Source organism: Crocuta crocuta, unplaced genomic scaffold (assembly GCF_008692635.1).
Source record: "Crocuta crocuta isolate KB4526 unplaced genomic scaffold, BGI_CrCroc_1.0 scaffold750, whole genome shotgun sequence".
Lineage (NCBI taxonomy): Eukaryota > Metazoa > Chordata > Mammalia > Carnivora > Hyaenidae > Crocuta > Crocuta crocuta.
Genome location: NW_027529191.1, coordinates 398,444 through 412,819, shown reverse-complemented (window position 1 = coordinate 412,819; position 14,376 = coordinate 398,444).

Here is a 14,376-nt window from a genome sequence, read left to right as displayed (position 1 = left end):
CAGGAGCTGCACGTCTGACCTTAAAAAAAGTATAGAATTTCACTGAACCCTGGGTCTTTCTTACAGAATATTTCAGAGTGAAAACAGCACAAACTTTTACTCACTACTCTTAGCGGGCCCCATTCCATCAGGGAATTAAAATTTCCACAGAAAGCTAAGTTTTCTCTGGCCATATTGAATACATATAAATTAAGATATTTAAAGTAGCTGAACTCCTAAACAGAGAGTGGGCTGTGGTGAAGACCCGAGGGGAGTGGGGACGTGTTGGTCAAATGTCATAAAGTTCCAAGTACAGAGTGAATGGGTTCTGGGGTCTAACAGTGCGGCACGGGGCCTATAGTTAACAATGCTGCCGCACGTATTGCAAGGGTACTAAGTACTCTCAGCCCTAACTAAGATCTTAGGTGTCCTCGGAGTGCCGCCACGAGAAGTCACAGCCGTGTGTGGTGATGGGCGTGTCTGCTAACCATCCTGTGACCATTGCTCACTATTTCGCGCTTCAGATCAGCACAATGTGCACCTCACACTCACACGATGCTAAACGTCAGTCATATGCAAGGAAGCTGGGAAAGCTGTGTGTATGCACTTCAGCTTCCCGTGAAGGGACATGAGCCGCGTGTATGCGTTTCCGGCTATCCGTGTATGGACTTGAGCACCATGGATGCACTTGAGCTACCCGTGCGTGGACGTGAGTTCGGGCACACGTTCCGAATGACTCCTGACATCTGCAGACTGCGCTGCAACGGGACGAAAGCAGATGGATACGTAGCTAGAAGCAGGGTTGTGGAGACAGCTGACGAGAGTTCTTCATGGGAAAGTGCGGCACTTGGAGACAGAAAATGAAAGCGAAGAGGGGTCGGAGTCAGGGAAGAATGGATGCATTCAGAAAGGATGGAGGAGTGTAAGCCACTGGGTAGAATCGGGTAAAAACTGTGAAGGAGAAGCTCGGACTCACATAAGCCGTGGAAAGGATGGGGGGACGGAGCTGGGGTGGCAGAGGCCACGGGCCTCGGGCTGCCTTCTGCGGCTAAAACCCTGGGGCACCGCTAACCCGAATTGCCCAGGTGCAAAGGAGTTCAGCTGTGAGCAGGGAGCTTCCAACATGGGGGGGGCGGTGTACGGGAAACTTCCCCTTGTCTGCATTTGCACCTCGTTGGCATCCGTCTCCCTGAGCAGGCAGAGACCGAGGGCCTTCCAGTCCCAGCCTCCTGGGCCCCAGTTCTCTGCGGGGCGCCCCACAGCTCCAGGGGGCGGGGGCGTTTTAGTCATCACACCCAGTTTAGCGAAAATCTACCCAGCTATTTCCATCTGTCGTTACAGTTTATGAAACAGAAAGACATCTCATTTTATTTACACGTGCATAGATGACAGCAAACCCGTTAAAGGATAAGAAAACTAGCCCGTATTTCAACTCCTGTGGGAAGAGAAAGTTCCAGAAGTGGGTCATGAAAGGCTCACCCCCTCCTTGCCTGTAACTCCATGGCACGCACGCTTGTTGTTTTGTGGACTGTTTACACGTGGCCGGGGCCGTGGACAACGAGCAGATCCTTTGTGGCCTTTCTTTCCGGATCGTGTTTGTTGGAAAACTCCTTCAGCCATTGTGGGGTCTCAGCTCAGGCGGTGGCAGCTTTTTGGAGCACACACAGTATTAGTTCCAAAGTGGGTTCAAAAATACAGTCACCATGTTTACTAAGTGCTCTGTGGAGGCTGGAGGCTGGAAACCTCAGCAGCTCACTAGTGCCGAGCAGAGAGAGGAGAGGCCCGGGGAGGGGGCAGGAAGCCACTGGGCCTGAGCTCCTCACTGCAGGACACACGCTAGGGGGTGGCCACTGAGCAAAATGACACTGAAGTTACTCAGAAGCATTTCAATTTTGATCAAAATACGCTTTTTCCTAAAGCAAGAATATGAGCCCGATAATTTAAGATGATTTTTATTAAGAAATAATACAAGAAGTTGATTATACTTACAAAGTACTGCAATTATATTAAAATTTTCCTCACCCAAGATCCCTTCTACACAGAAATTGCCCATCAGTGGGGCCTTGCTGTCCTCGAGGCAGAAGTTTCCAAGGCATCCGCAAGCTCCAGCCAACCTCCCCAGGCCCCTGCAAGATCAAGTATTTCCTTCAAGTGCGCCTGGTGACTGTCATGTAGATTTTCAAAAAGAAACACAAAATTCTTTGGAAACTGGAAGATTCTGCATCTATTCACAGCCCATGCCCACAGAACCCAAAATACCCATGGTATCCACTTGATTAAGCAGGCACAGCAGAGGCAGAACAACTTTAAACGGGATCCTCTGACGCAGGAAGTCCCAGCCGCTGAGGCCCCTATTTACAGCCTGGTGACTGAGCCGCTGAGCCGAGGACCCACGCTCCTTGGAGCTGCGGCACCAGAGTGAGACCCAGCGGGCGCCCCTCTGTGCTCATTCACCGGAACTGCTGGCTGCCCGCCTCTCTCCAAGGCGCAGAGAGCACGTGGAACTGGCCAGAGCCACAGCAGGGGAGTGTGGAAGCCACGCAGTGGCTGCTCCTTGCCCTGGAGGGCATCACGCTGTGACAGAGGCGCCCCTGTGCTCTTCAACAAGCTGAGCATGAGGACGTGAGCATGGCTCTTGATGGACACTTAAATCCTGAGAACTAAATTACTGCTTTATCATTTATTTTCTTAACTTCTTGGACTTTTTTTAAGAATCGATTAACATTTCATATATAAAAAAATTATCTGTTTTTAAATTTTGTATTATTTAGTTTACTTATTTATTTATTTTTCTTCCAAGATTTTACTTAAATTCAAGTTAGTTAACATACAATGTAATATTGGCTTCAGAAATATAATTCAGTGACTCATCACTTATATACAACACCTAGTGCTCATCCCGACAAGTGCCCTCGATGCCCATCACCCATCTAGCCCATCCCCCAACCCATCTCCATCTGTCCCTTATATCGTTTTGTTCTGCTTTGTTAGATTTTAGATTTGTTTTGTTTTGTTTCTTAGATTCCACATGTGAGTGGAATCATATGGTATTTGTCTTTCTATGACTTATTTCTCATAGCGCAGTACATTCTAGCTCCATCCATATTGTTGCAAATGGCAAGATTTCATTCCTTTTGATGGTTGAGTAATATTTCACTGTGTGTGTGTGTCACAATTTCTTTATCCATTCATCAGTAAAAGGACATTTGTGCTCCTTCCATAGTTTGCTGCATTTCTATAGGCCAATAATGTAGCAGGAGAAAGAGATACCAAAGAATGGATCCCATTTACAATTTCAACAAAAACCATAAGATACTTAGGAATAAACCTAACCAAAGAGGTAAAAGATCTGTACTCTGAAAACTACAGAGCATTTATTTAAAAAATGGAAGAAGATGCAAAAAAATGGAAAAACATTCCACACTCACAGATTGAAAGAAAAATATTGTTAAAATGTCTATACTACCCAAAGTAATCTACACATTCAGTGCAAACCCTTTCAAAATAATTCCAGCATTTTTCACAGGGCTAGACCAAATAATTCTAAAATTTGTATGGAACCAGAAAAGACCCTGAGTAGCCAAAGTAATGTTGAAAATGAAAAGCAAAGCAGGAGGCATCATAATTCCAGGCTTGAAACTGTATTACAAAGCTGTAATCATCAAGATGGTATGGTACTGGCACAAAAAACAGACACATAGATCAGTGGAACAGAATAGAGAACCCAGAAATGGACCCACAAATATATGGTCAACTCATCTTCAACAAAGCAGAGAAGAATATCCAATGGAAAAAAAAAAGACATTCTCTTCAACAAATGGTGTTGGGAAAACTGGAGAGCGACATGCAGAAGAATGAAACTGGGCCACTTTTTTACACCATACACAAAAATAAGTTCAAAGTGCATGAAAGACCTACATGTGAGATAGGAAACCATCAAATCCTTTGAGGAGAAAGCAGGCAACAACCTCTTTGACCTCAGCCACCGCACCTTCTGACTAGACATGTCTCCAGAGGTAAGGAAAACAAAAGCAAAAATGAACTATTGGGACCTCATCAAAATAAAAAGCTTCTACACAGCAAAGAAACAATCAATAAAACTAAAAGGCAACCAATGGAATGGGATTAGATATTTGCAAATGACATATCAGATAAAGGGTTAGTATCCAAAATCTATAAATATTTATCAAACTCAATACCCAAAAATAAATAGTCCAGTTAAGAAATGGGCAGAGACATGAATAGACATTTTTCCAAAGAGGACATCCAGATGGCCAACAGACACATGAAAAGACGCTCAACATCGCTCCTCATCAGGGAAATACAGATCAAAACCATGATGTGATACCTCCTCACACCTGTGACTATGGCTAAAATTGTCTGTTTTTTTAAAAGCAAGTTTGGAATATGACACATGAGGTACTCACAGAAGACAGAGGCGCACTGGCCGCAGCAGGGAACTGTAACCCAGTGGGGAGATGTGTGTGGCTGGACAGCACGAAGCTCCCTCAAGGGCATCAGCGTATCATTTTGTACACTTTAAATATGGACAATTTTTATTTAAAAATATGTAAATACCAGCCAGAGCCAGCAAATTGTCCCTTACCCTTCTGCTCTGTCTGGCCTCCAGATTAGACATGGCCAGCACACTGTAGAGGGCAATCTTTTTACTCAGTCCCCTGATGTGAAGGCTACCTTCATCTAGAAACACTCTCCCTGACACACCCAGAATAACATTTGACCGAATGTCTTGGCACCTTGGGGCCCACTCAAGTCGATACATCAAACTAACCATCACAGTTGACATACAAGTTAGTACTTTTAGCCCAAATCAATAATGGACTCTTCCTTGAAATTGCTGGTGACTGCTGCACCCTGTCATGCATGCCTTGTGCCATGGCCTAGCTGGTGCTTCTCCAGCAGCAGAAGCCGAAACCAGTGGTCTCATCAGGAGGCATTCCCAGGGCTCTTTGGGTGCGGCTGTGTCAGGTCTGGAGGCCTACCTGGTGGGCTGTGCACCCTGGTCCCGCAGTCTCCTGGGTCTGATTATGGGCGTTGCATAAGATGGCTTCTCATGTTCACCAAGACTCTGCCACTATGGGTTACTGTCTTTCCAATTGCAGTTGTGGGGCTGGGATCTTCTGTTACCCACATGGATGGCCTTCTCCTCCCAGAGTGGACTTGAGAGACAAGGTTATTCTTTCTACAGGGGAAACAGGGACTTCAGCCACTACATGTCAGAAAATGTGCCCTCCAGTATGCGACAGGTGTGCGTTCCTTGAGGGCTGTAGATAGAATCTGTTCGTGTTTGGGCACCCAGCACTCACAAAGGCTCCTGTCACAAAATACGTGCTTGTTACATTTGTATTGAATGACTATGCAGTCCTTTGTCATTGAAGCATTGTATATATTTAAGTCTTTTCTAAATAAATACCTGGTTTTTATTTAATAAAAACCAAATGTCATTATTTTCTTAGAAGGTACATATTTTCCTCTTTCTTTGTGAGTACATATAAGAAATAAGCTTTCCTACAGGTACATGGGAAAGATTGCTCAGGACAGAATGAATCTACCTCACTTACTCTATTTATTATTATTACACTGAAAATGATATGCCTGATTTTAAAATGTTTCTCTATGTTTGACAATATCAAGATTGATAAAAGTTTAGGGGAAAAACCTAAAACTTAGTAAATAGACCTGAAAATGGTTAAGGTCTTTAGGGTAATGCAACTATTTAGAAAATTATAGTGTCCACACAAATAAATGATTTATTAAAAAGCTAAATCAATAATGAACCACACCATTAAATATATATCTTTCAAAGGTTGGTAAGTGGATAGGTGAACACTAAGAAATACTTTGAAAAAGTGAATGTTGAAATACTGGCTGCAGGGAAGGAACAGTGTCTAGCACAACATGTAAAGGGCTTGGCTGTTACCATTCCTGTCCTCACAACAAGAAAATAGTTACATAAACTGAAAATCAGGAACTGTTTAGATTCATCAGAGAACTGGGGTCACAGGGCAAACACCAATCTGAAAATGAGAGCCCAGCTAGAAGACACAGGGCATTTCAGCGGATGCCGCTGGAGTCAGCAGCTGGCAGGAGCACGTAACCGAGCAGCTGCTGGAGACAGCACAGGCAAGCCCGGGAGACTAATGGAACCCTCTGGACCAGCCACCGGAGGCCCGACCGTTGTGACTTTTGCCTCCAGGAGTTCCACCAAGTTTTCAGAGTAAAGATTAGACAGACTTTCCACAGCTTTTGGTAGCTGGAGGGCAAACGTAGCCATCCTGAACCATGCCCAGAGCACCCTCTCCTTCTCACAATCCTGGCCTTCCAGGGAGCCTGCCTCCCCAGAGCCTGGCGAGTTGGGCTTTCTCAGAGCCAGAAGAAAGGAAAATACCCAACTCTAGTTGGCTCTAGACTTCCACGTCTCTTGGTGGGGAGGGCAGCAAGAGGTGCGTGTTAGGGTCAGAACCCAGGACACGGTCTGCTGCCGGACTGAGGCTGGTTCCAGGATGAGGAAATGCATCTCATAGCATCAGCAAGGCCACAGTGTAATGCCAGAAAGAGCTGCATGGCTGAGACACAAGCCCCAAAACAGCAGGGAAACCAAAACAAGGACACCAGGGGGAATTTTAGCCTCTGACACCACAGCTGCAGCAAACGATCAACACAGCCTGACTCGCAGCCGCATAAACATAACACCTCACAGCAAAGGCCTGTTCACCTCAGTCACTTCAATCCAGCACATCACGTCTGATTTTGAATAGAAAACTGTAAGATGTGCTACAAGGCAAAAACAGTCTGAAAACACAAAGCAAGCATTGGAACCAGGCTCAAACATGATACAGATTTCAGAATTATCAGACTATGAATTTAAAAACAGTTACAATTAATATGCCAATAACTGTAATGGAAAAGTAACGACATGTAAGAAAATATGGGTAATGTAAGCAGAGAAATGGAAACACTAAGAAATAATTTTTAAAAAGGCTAGAAATAAAGACACTGTAACAGAAATGAAGAATCTGTTCTGTTCGATGAGCTCATCAGTACACTGAACATGGCCAATCAAAGAATCAGTGAGCTTGAAGATACATCAATAGAAACTTTAGACTAAAACACAGAGAAAATAAATAAAAAATAACAGAATGTCCAAGAACTGTCAGACAATTACAAAAGAAATAAAAAAAGAAACAAAAAAATATTTGAAGTAATAATATCTGGCTGAGAACTTTCCAAAATTAATGACAGACACCAAGCCACAGATCTAGGAAGCTCAAAAAACACCAAATAGGATAAATACTATAAAACGTTCACCTAGCATATCATATTCAAACCAAAGATAAAGAGAAAATCTTGAAGGCAGCCAGAGGGGAGAGGGAAACCTACTTCCCTTAGAGAAGACCAAGATAAGAATTACATCAGACTTCTATTCACAAGCCACACAAGCAAGAAAAGAATAGGATAAGATTTTTCACATGTTGCAAGAAAATACTGCCAGCCTAGATTTCTGTATCAAGCAAAATTATCCTTTGAAAGTGAAGGAGAAACAAAGACTTCATCAAGCAAAGAGAAATGGATTTTGACCAGTAGATCTTCCCTGTGAAAAGGGTCACAAGAAATTTTGCAGAGAGAAGAGAAAGTATATGAACTTGGACTTGGATTTACATGAAGAAAGGGAGTCCGTGTTAGAAGGAACACATAAAGGGATTACAGGGCAGCACAGCCCGCTCTGCATGAGGCTGTGATGATTCAAGGGACTGTGTGTTTGTCAAAAGACTGTACAAGACAAAGAGTGAGCCCCAACATAAACTATGGATCTTAGTCATAAAGACATATCACGACTCATCAGCTGTAACAAGTGTGCCCCGCTAACGTGTGAGTTCATAGGGAAGAGCACCGTAGGGAGCAAGGGGGGTATATGGTAGCTCATCATTCTCTGCTTAGCTTTTCTGTAAACATAAAAGTGCTTTAAAAAATAAAATCTATTAATTTTTTTAAAAGTGGCAACAAATGAGGGGCATCTCAATTGTCCCCCAGACAAATTTATATCAGAGTTATCCCCAAGCAATTATCATCCCAGACAATACTAATAGGACTGCATCTTCAGGAGAAGTAGTTCATATTCTAGCATGATTTCCCTATTAATACTCTCAGTATGTATATATATTCCTGTGTCTTTGTTTGCATGTAGACACGCACATGTGTGTGTTTAATGCAGGCTCAGGACCTTGGGGAAACATCATTTGTGTGATCTCTCAGAGTGATCTTTCTGAAGGATAAAGAAAAACAGAGAAGGCTGATTTTTGTTATGACAGCATGAAAACCTTAATTTTTTCCTGTTGAATTACATTTGCATGTCCCTGCTGTAAGGGAGCTAGCCAAGGGGGTCTGGTTAAACATTTGGTAATTATTAGACTTTAGAAACTAAATTACAAATTTGGCCTCGTCACTTGTTGGGATGACAGATGGGGCTCAGACACGTGCATCCTTGCTCTCCACATTGCGCTACTACTACTCTTTTTAATTTTATAAACTTCAAAAATCGTTTTTAAGAGCATAAAGTAGAAATGCATTCACAAAAGGATCCAAGCTGCTTCATCTCCAACTTGGAGTCACGGACAATTAAGGATAAATAATCTCTCTTATAGGAAGGAGGAAAATCTGGGCTGGGGTCTTTTCAGACTGCGAGTTGAACTCCCAAAATGAAGGAAAGAGCTTGAAGCACAACACACCCTCTGTTCTTACAAACAGCTGATGGACATTTCGAGGACATGCTTGGGAGTAACCCCACCTATAAGTAGAAAAATTAGCACACAGGCTCTAGTCTAGAGAAATATCACGGGCTCACATATCAGAGCTGAGCTTTTCCAATTAAGATGGAAGAAAGGCAGTGGAGCCTCTGACCTTAGACCCACCCTCCTCTACCGCCACAGTTCAAGCTCTGTTCTCATGGACAATGACTTTCTGCCTGTGATCAGGGATGGGACAGGCAGATGCAACCGTTCTGAATTCTTCTTCCTTCCCTCCTTTCCTCCCTCCCCCCTCCCTCCCTTCCTCTCTCCTTCCCTTCCTTCCTTCTTCTCTCTCCTCTCTCCTCCCTCCCTCCCTCCCTCCTTCCCTCACTTCTTTCTTTCTTTCTTTCTTTCTTTCTTTCTTTCTTTCTTTCTTTCTTTCTTTCTTTCTTTCTTTCTTTCTTTCTTTCTTTCTTTCTTTCTTTCTTTCTTCATTTTGAGCAGACTTTTATAATAATTCCCTATAATAACTAGAGATGTCCATGATGAAACAGATGCCTTGCTCTGTGATCCCTCAATCTGGACTGCACAGCACTCTCTTACTTAATGTGGATGATCAAGTTTCCCTTTCAGGGGGCCTGAGGTGGAGACACAGAAGGTGTATTTTGACAAGATCACAGGTGATCCTCAAGCAGGTGGGTGAAGGATCCTACTTTGAGAAAACCTTCACTGGAAGCACCCAGACACTATATCTAAGTTCCCAGCCACAGTGTGAGGAAGATCATTCATTTCATCCCTTCTAATTATGAGATTCTAATGCTCAGTGAAAGATTAATCTGCTCTATATGTGCCGGGTAGTCAGGAACCAGAGCTTCCAATACATGGAAAAGCCCTTTAGAAGGTTCTGAACTCTTGCAAGTGCTAAGTTTCTGTCCCTGCTCTGGGTCCATGCCCCTCCACCGCACCTCCTCTGCTTCTGCACCAACCACACCAAATGCTTGCTACCCGACACTATTATAAGATCTTGTCCAGACCTCCCACAATTGCCAGGCCATCACTTGGTACTCTTTGCTGCAGTAACCTAGTAGAAGCATCAAATAAAAAAACTGAAATCAAATTGACAAAATAAATACTTTGTAATTAAACTAACGGACCATAAAATAATAAAACAACAAATCACAGAATTGCAGCACTTAGATTAAAATGCAGTAAGGTGGGGACAATTAACAATTCATGCTAGAGTTCTCAGAAAGGATGGCATATGAATCCTCTTCACATGGAACATCTACTAAAATTTATAAACATTAAGGAAGATGGTGTAGACTTCTATGGGGTCTGAAAACAAGTGAAAAGCTGATCCAGGGTTCCAGGCTGGGCTCCGTGGAGGAGGCATGACTGGGGGCCAGCGCCTGTCCCTTGACAGAGTCTATTTCCTTTGGAAGCATGTGTTCATTTCTTGTTATTTTCCCTGAAATTAGCACCAACTGGGAGCAGCCTTTCCTCTGCCCCCGCTCACTGCAAAAATGAGTCTTTCAGGAGAGATGAAGACAATAAATTTTACGACACCGAATACTCACTTACTTTCGGCTGTCCACATACACTTCCATGTTGCCGCCATTCCCAGGAAAGCTCACTAAGATGGTTTACTTTGAACTTGGACATTTGATACCATCACTTTGTGTGAGTTCCATGGTCAGCCCACCCCAGACTGCCTGTCTGACTGAGCTCATCACAGATTCTTCTGCAAAGACACTGCCTCTAGGATTCCGTGAGAAACGCCACGTGGCTCTGCCCTAGTGCCCGGGAGCTCCTGCTTGGCAGCTGTGCCACTTGCACAGCTGGTTTTGTCTCAGGACACTGGCCAGAGTGGGTCCCAGACAGCTCCAAGAGACTGAAAATCGGAGGGTTCCTGAATGTCAAGACCTTCAAACCATATTCTGACTCTACCTGCACTGGAAACGGTTCCGTGTCCCTGCAAATACAGTAGGTAAACAGGGAGGACTTGCCGTCTCTCAGAGCAGAACGGAGTGTCGGCAACTGCCTTATCATTGTCATGGTTCTTTCTCAGAAGAGTCACGATAAGCTTGTGAGAGCCAACACAGGAAAGTGAGACTAGCATTCATCACGACCTGCAGAGAACAAAGAAACATATGTGCATAGAACCAAGATGGCAAAATGATGGAAAAGGCAGGATTTGATCTTCCCACCCAAAATGAGGTAAGGGTTATGGAAAATCACTGTGATCTTTTTGCCACTAAAATAAAAGAAAACACAACTTCTCCCTGACATCTGTTTCTTCCACTTCCCCAGTGATCTGAGCTATGCATGTACTTGCTGCCCTGAATGGTTAGGGCCACACTCACCCTGCAAATGTTCATAAAGGACCTGGTATGTGTCAGGTATTGACCAAGGTTGTTCACCTCCAAAATCTGACCCTCTGTCTGAGACAGAGACAGGCCAGAGCCAGGGACACCTGAGTGCGCTGCCGTGACAGTCTGTGGGGCACCACACCGATGTAATGACACATTCCAGAGGGTCTCATCCCAGACCTTTCCAAATTTATTTCTTTTTGCACATACAGTGTGCTTTTCATCCTCTGTAATCAGTAATTGCAAGGATTTAATTTCAAAAGTTGCTTCAGAGTTATTTCTATGTGTTTTCTGGCATAGAAATTGTGGGAAAATGAACAGCTATCTTTAGAATGCTGCATAAAACAGCATCATATGATGACAGTGGCCTCTACTACTGATATCTCTTGAAATGATTGCATACAAGATAATGCTATCGTGTCTGTAAAATCATCTTGATTTTAAAAGTTGCCTCATGTTGCCTGTAACAGATGATCTTCTCTTCTCAAATGGACCTCCTGTCTGAGGAGGGAGGCCTGAGAAGAGATCCCAGCTCCACATCCATGTCTGTGTATTTGTAGAGGACACTCCCTTAGCGAGGTCCCCCTAGCCGCACCCGGAGTCTGATACAAGCAGCTGGGCCGAGCTCCGGTCTCGGTGCCTCGTAAGGAGACAGACCAGTGGGGCACAGCTCAGCGTCGCACGGAATCTGAGCTCGTTAGCAGGGTGCAAAGTGCCATCACACTTCGAGTTAGGTTGACGTGATTTTCAGTTGGTGGTATTTTAGGTCACTTCCTGGAAAATGTGGCATTTTAAACTGAAAATAAATTGAAAGACTTAGAGTTGAGAAAGGTAGCAAGATTAAAATTCCGGGTTTAGCATGAATAGAGCAATAATGATAAAATCATGACTCGATTGCAGTGACATTCTGTGCATTATTACCATGGATCCTGATGAGAAATCTATGTGGTGCAAGTCTGTGAAAATATTTAATGGGAGAAACTGACTTAGGAAGCAGAGACTCTCCCAGGGTCACTTAGCAGTTCCATAAAGTCATCCTGACCAGACAGACCTTTGTCCCTAAAGGTGAGGGTTTTCTACGCAGGACAGTTGCCTTTGGGACAAAGGAAAACAATACTTCCAAGAGACTCATGAGAGACACGTGGATGTGAGGGAGGTTGGAAGAGGGAGACACTGCAAGTTCTCAGGGGAAACCTTACGTTGGGTGTCATGACTACCAGGCAAGGGACATGATGATGACAGCAGTTACAGAGAGCCACAAGAAAGCAAGCAGGTGTGGAAGTGTGAAGGCTGCAGGCAGGGCTCCCCATCACACACGGAGTACCTAGCACGAGAAAAGGGTGGCCACCCATGTGCTTGTTGGGTAAGTCAGAGAGCTCATAAATTAGTTTTTTTGATGAGTTAGTAACCAGATTGCCAGAGGGCATTGCCGTTTAGGCAAAACACTTATATTGTGGTTGCATCTCATCACCTGTGTGAAGTACCCTGAAAATCCAATTTCATGTGCTCCGAAGAGAGTGCAAGGAAGAGGGGGAGAGGAAGGGAGAGCCAAGCTGTCTGCGCACACTAGTGATTCCATTCCAATCCATCAGTTTGTTTCCTTTTTTCTTTCTTTCTCCTTCCTTCCTTCCTTCCTTCCTTCCTTTCTTTCTTTCTTTCTTTCTTTCTTTCTTTCTTTCTTTCTTTCTTTCTTCCTTCCTTCCTTCCTTCCTTCCTTCCTTCCTTCCTTTCTTTCTTTCTTTCTTTCTTTCTTTCTTTCTTTCTTTCTTTCTTTCTTTCTTTCTTTCTTTCTTTCTTTCTTTCTTTCTTCCTTCCTTCCTTCCTTCCTTCTTTCCTTCCTTTTCTTCCTTCCTTCTTTCCTTCCTTTTCTTTCTTCTTTCTTTCTTTCTTTCTTTTTTCTTATTTTCCTTCCTTCCTTCCTTCCTTCCTTCCTTCTTTCCTTCCTTTTCTTCCTTCCTTCTTTCCTTCCTTTTCTTTCTTCTTTCTTTCTTTCTTTCTTTTTTCTTATTTTCCTTCCTTCCTTCCTTCCTTCCTTCCTTCTTTCTTTCTTTCTTTCTTTCTTTCTTTCTTCCTTCCTTCCTTCCTTCCTTCTTTCCTTCCTTTTCTTCCTTCCTTCTTTCCTTCCTTTTCTTTCTTCTTTCTTTCTTTCTTTCTTTTTTCTTATTTTCCTTCCTTCCTTCCTTCCTTCCTTCCTTCTTTCTTTCTTTCTTTCTTTCTTTCTTTCTTTCAGAGAGAGAGGTGCAAGGGAGTGAAGGGCAGAGAGGGAGAATCCCATGAAGAGCAGAGGAGGAGACAGAGAAAGAGAGAGAGACAAGCTGGGCTCACCTGAAGTGGGGCTCCACGGGACTCAAACTCACAAACTGTGAGAGCAGGACCTGAGCCAAAGTCCAATGCTTAACTGACTGAACCACCCAGGTGCCCACTCAATTTGTTTTCTGAAGTGGATACAAGACAGAAAAAAAAAATACAGTGTACATAAAAGGCAAGAGTAAAGCATATGAAACAAATTGTGGAGGATTGCCAAAAACATTCTAAGAAGTAAGACTCGGCCACCTTGCAGGCCGCATCATTGGTGCCCGACATTGAAGAAAGATGTATGTGCGGCACTGTCTGGGAAGTTGTAACGTGAATCTTCTGAACCCCCAAGATGTTGTTGTTCAGTGATGTCTGGTGTATACTTTTGTAGGCTGTCAGATGTCTTTCAGATTTTACTTTTCGCTTAGTTGTTATTTTACTTTAACTAATGCTCGATGCACAAGCCTTGTGTCAACCACCGCTCCTAGTTTATGAATCTTTTTCTCCTTTTTTAAGGGAGCAAAGGCAGCAACCATCAAAGCTGTGTCCACACGGCCCCACAAGAGGCAGTTCCGTGGCTCATGCATCAGCAGTAGAACTGAAATCTGGAAGCTGCTGTTTCTTGAGCCGCATTTATTGGCATGTCAGTTATGGTGCAGACAAGCACGGGGACATGCCATTCACATGTTATCGACTAAAGAAAACCAGCATGAGTTTGCATGTTCAGTGTGGGCTGCAATGTGCTTGTCATCTAGCAAAGATTTCTTAATCCACTTGGCAGGAAACAACTTTTCCCTTTTCTGAAGAAGGAAAACTACTGGCAAATATGGTCTAACATGCTGGTGGTATACAGACATGCAGGCTGAATTCCATTAAAACTGATGTGAAAAACAGAATATTATTTGCATCCCAGACTGTGCATGTGCTAAAATGTTGGGGAAAGGCACATAGTAATTGGACAATAATTACTAAAAAGCCAAATCTAA